The sequence below is a fragment of the Hipposideros armiger genome, unplaced genomic scaffold (assembly GCF_001890085.2).
Source record: "Hipposideros armiger isolate ML-2016 unplaced genomic scaffold, ASM189008v1 scaffold_102, whole genome shotgun sequence".
Taxonomy (NCBI): Eukaryota; Metazoa; Chordata; class Mammalia; order Chiroptera; family Hipposideridae; genus Hipposideros; species Hipposideros armiger.
Genome location: NW_017731452.1, coordinates 3,841,136 through 3,845,597, shown reverse-complemented (window position 1 = coordinate 3,845,597; position 4,462 = coordinate 3,841,136). Strand labels below are relative to the sequence as shown.

The window sequence follows — 4,462 nt, the reverse complement described above, 5'->3', positions numbered from 1 at the left end:
AAAGAGGTGTCCCAGGTGGTTCCTATGCCGAGGCAGGTGCGGGAAATGTTCTCTTAATCCATCTACACTCTCCCAGTCTTCTTGGGGTCCAGCAGCCCTTTTGTACACAACGCTGTGCCATATATGGAGGAACAGCTCAGAGGGAGAGCTGTCCTCTTGTTGTTGGTGTGAGCAGACCTGAGCATAACGAGCCCAGTACTGGGGTTGTTCAGCGAAACTTAGTCTTCTTAGCAGAGACTATTATACAGTTGTTTTATTTAAAAATATAATTTATTTTGAACCAGGTTATGTGTTTCTTTGTCTTTTACATCTTCAGTTTCTTCTCTGCTGGTTCAGTTTTGCTGCCAAACCTACTGGAATAGACTCTGGTTCCTTCCTTTCCTTCCTTGTTTGCTTCCACTTTGAATCTTTTTCCCCCCTTTTTCCTCACACTTCACTGACTGTTTGAAGGTCATGATGAACACAAGGTCTAAAATCCTTTTCTTGGTTCTTAACATCTTGGGCATTTAACATTGTTTATTCCATCTTGAAATTCACCTGTTACTATGTTTCTTCTGTCACCTTGCAATTCCCTTTTTCCTGCTAGGAGATGTACTTTGTTGGCTCTGTGCTCACAGCTACCCTTTCTTTACTCATCTGGTTTTATTTCTTTTTTAATTAAAATTTTTTTCAATTACAGTTGACATTATTAGTTTCAGCTGTACAACATAGGGATTAGACATTTATTTAACTTATGAATACGTCTAGTATCCATCTGACACCGTACATAGTTACCATATTATTGACTATATTCCCTATGCTGTACTTTACATCCCTGTGACTGTTTTCATAACTGGAAATTTGACTTCTTTTTTTTTTAAAGATTTTTATTGGGGAATTGGGGTAAGGGAAACAGACAAGTTGTCGTTTTTTGTTGTATAGTGTAGTTGTGGAGGACATCACTTCACTGGCCCCAGTTAGCACCATCATCATTGCGCTCTTCTGGGAGAGGCCGATTATTCGCCAGCCTCTGGACGGCTGCTCACTGCGGCTGCTGGCTGCTCACGCTGGCTGCTGGCTACACATGGTAGCCCATGGCAACCCACTGCAGCAGGGGGTGCAGCCTACGCTGTCACAGGCGACTCATGGCAGCCCAGCTCCAGGTTGAGCTGTCGTTCAGCATCTTAGCCGCAGAGGGCAGCGTCACTGGCCCTCACACTTGAGATCTGAACCGGGGCCCTCCAGCGTCCCAAGCCAGACCTCAACCAATGTGCTGCTAGGCCAGCCCAGAAATTTAACTTCTTAATCTCTTCACCTTTTTCACCCATTCCCCCCAAACTCCCTCCCATCTGGCAACCATCACTTTGTTGTCTGTATCTATGAGTTTATTTCTGTTTTGTTTGTTCATTTATTTTTATTTTTAGATACCACATATAAATGAAATCATATGGTATTTGTGTTTTCTGTCTGACTTATGTTGATTAGCATAATATCCTCTAGGTCCGTCCAAGTTGTCACAAATAGCAAGATTTCGTTCTTTTTTATGGCCGAGTGATATTCCATTGTATAAATGTACCACATCCTCTTTACCCATTTGTCTATTGATGTATGCTTAGGTGGCTTCTCTATATTGGCTATTGTAAATAATGTTGCAGTGAACATAGAGGGGCATATATCTTTTCAGGTTAGTGTTATGGATTTCTTTGGATCAATTCCCAGAAGTGGAATTGCTGGGTTATAACGGTAGTTCTGTAATTTTTTGAGGAACCTCCATCCTGTTTTCCATGTTGGCTGCACCAATTTGCAATCCCACCAACAACACGTGAGAGTTCTCTTTTCTCCACATCCTCACCAACACTTATTGTTTGTTAATTTATTGATGATAGCCATTCTGACAGGTGTGAGGTGATATCTCATTGTGGTTTTGATTTGCATTTCTCTGATGATTAGTAATGTTGAGCATTTTTTCATGTCTATTAGCCATCTGTATATCTTGTTTTTCGAATGCCCGTTTTTGAATAACATTGCTTGTTTTTTTTGTTGCTGTTATGTTGTATGAATTCCTTATATATGTTGGATATTAACCCCTTATTGGATGTATCATAGGCTAATATCGTCTCCCATTCAGTAGGTTGTCGTTTTGTGAGGTTAATGGTTCCTTTGCTGTACAAAAACTCTTTCTAGCACTTTTTCTAGGATGAGTTCACAAACTTAATTGTCACACCTCGTCGTATCTTGTAGAATTTCGCTTTGTAGTTACCTTGTGCTTCTTGTATACCAAGCTATGTTTACAGCAGTCTAATATAAGTTGATGGTTGCTTAAGTTCAAACACATTCTAAAATCACTGCAATTTTTACTCATCCCCTCCACATTTTTGTAATTATTTTTTTGTGTGTGTCCCTTAATTTATTGTTGCTATTACACATGATCTTCCTACTTTTTTTGTTTGTTTGTTTTGTTTGTTTGTTTGTTTGTTTTTTTAAGCTGAGCCATCCTGCTACCTATTGGCAGCTTAGCGGCTGCTCAGCTCGGGCTGGCCTCGAACCGCTGTTGCTCAGAGCTCAAACTCTTGAGCGAGCTCTTAACCAACTGAGCCATTCGGCCGGCTGATCTTCCTACTTTTGCCTTTTAACCTTTGTAGTAGCTTTATAGTTGCTTGATGTACTGCTTTTACTGTTTGCCTTTGTCAGTGAGAATTTTTTCTATCCTGTATTTCCTCATTCATGTGTTGGATCTTTTCTTCAAAAAGAAGTCCTTTAAAATTTCTTGTAATGCTGGTTTAGTAGTGATAAACTCCTTTAGTTTTACCTTGTCGAGGAAACTCTTTATCGCGTCCTGAGTTCTAAATGATAGCTTTGCTGGGTAGAGTACTCTTGGTTGTAGGTGTTTGCTTTTCATCACTTTGAATATTTTATGACAATCCCGTCTGACCTACAGAGTTTCTTGAGAAATCAGCTGATAGTCTTAAGGGAGCTTCATAGTACTTAACCAACTGCTTTTCTGTTGCTACTTTTAAGATTCTCTTTTTGTCTTTAACTTTGGCATTTTAATTACGATGTGTCTTGGCTTGGGCCTCTTTGGGTTCATCTTGTTTGGGACTCTTTGTGCTTCCTAGGCTTATATGCCTTTTTCTTTTACCAAGTTAGGGAAGTTTTCAGTTATAGGGCATCACCAGTGTGGAGGTAACTGGGTTAGCCAGGTCAATGGATACCTCAGATTTCATTCATTCATCAATTTATATTTCCGAGATGCCTACGCTGAATGCTAGGAAAACCATGATCAAGTTATAATTGGTCCCTGCTCTTAGAGAGTTCCATTATCACAGGGGATTACAAATTGCCACTTACTGAGTGCTTCCTATGTGCTAGTGTCCATGTTTTTCCTGTATCATCTGATTTAGTCTTTGTAGCAATTATTTGAGGAAGGCATTCCTAGTCCATGGTATCGATGAGGAGCCTGAGGTACAGAGATTGAATACCTTACTCAAAGGCAAGCAGCTAATGAGGCATGGGGGAGCTTTTCAAACCCAGATCTGCCTGTCTCTAGTATATGATGTCACTTGGGGGACACAGGAAATGGAGCAGACTGGGAGATTGAGGAAGGTAGGTTTACCTTTTGCATGTGCTGCTCAAGTTGAACTACGGGACTCCAAGTAGAGATGGCCATTGTTCTGCTGGATGTGCAGGTGTAAAGCTCAGGATTTCTGTGGGGTCGGCCATCCGTCATGGTAGGAAGGAAGTCACCCTGGAGAGTGGGGGACCAAGAAAAGCAGCTGGGCTCTGAGTGCTGAGGGACATCAACACATAGAGGATGGGCAGAGGAGAGGGACCAGCAAAGTCGTGACCAGGGAAGTAGGAGTCAAAGAAGGAAAGAGTGTGTGGGGAGGAGGAGCGACCAGCACTGTGAGCTGCTGCAGAGCGTCTGGTGAGATGGTGCCCAGAAAGTGTCCTTCGAGATGAGCAAGATAGTGTTCTTAGTGAGAGAGCGGTGTCAGTGGCGTGGTGGGGCAGAAGCCCGATGGCTTCTGGTTCACGGGAGAGTAGGATGGAGGAGAAGTGAACAAGAAAAAATAAGCAGTCTCTTCTGTGTAGTATTTATTGTCAAGTGAAAGAGACAGGTTGTGAAATACATATTAAGGCTACATTTTTGCTTAGAAACCAGTTGGCAGACTCTGCAATCACTAAGGAAGAGAAAAGAAGGACTTAAAGGTGGCAAACAAGGGACATGAGGGCGGCACCTTGCTCCAAACAAGGAAATTCTGGGAAAATATTGTTCATACTGGTGTTGGTTATCTTTGTGTGGTGGGTAAACTTAATTTTCTCCTGTATTTGAGTTTTTGCAAAGAACATAAATTTTATAATTTAGAATTTTAAAATGAAGACACTGCTAATCAATGAAAGTTGTAGAGCTTTGTTTCTTAAATTGGTTGGCAGGGACCTGAACATTTTGTTTGTTTGTTTTTGTTAGCTGAACCATCCTGCC

General features: G+C 41.4%; 1 protein-coding gene across 3 annotated transcripts in view; it reads left to right on the top strand.

Annotated features, from left to right (window-relative positions):
* PDPR (pyruvate dehydrogenase phosphatase regulatory subunit) overlaps positions 1 to 4,462 on the top strand; it is a 38,044-nt gene that overhangs the window by 1,166 nt on the left and 32,416 nt on the right. The window lies entirely within an intron of this gene.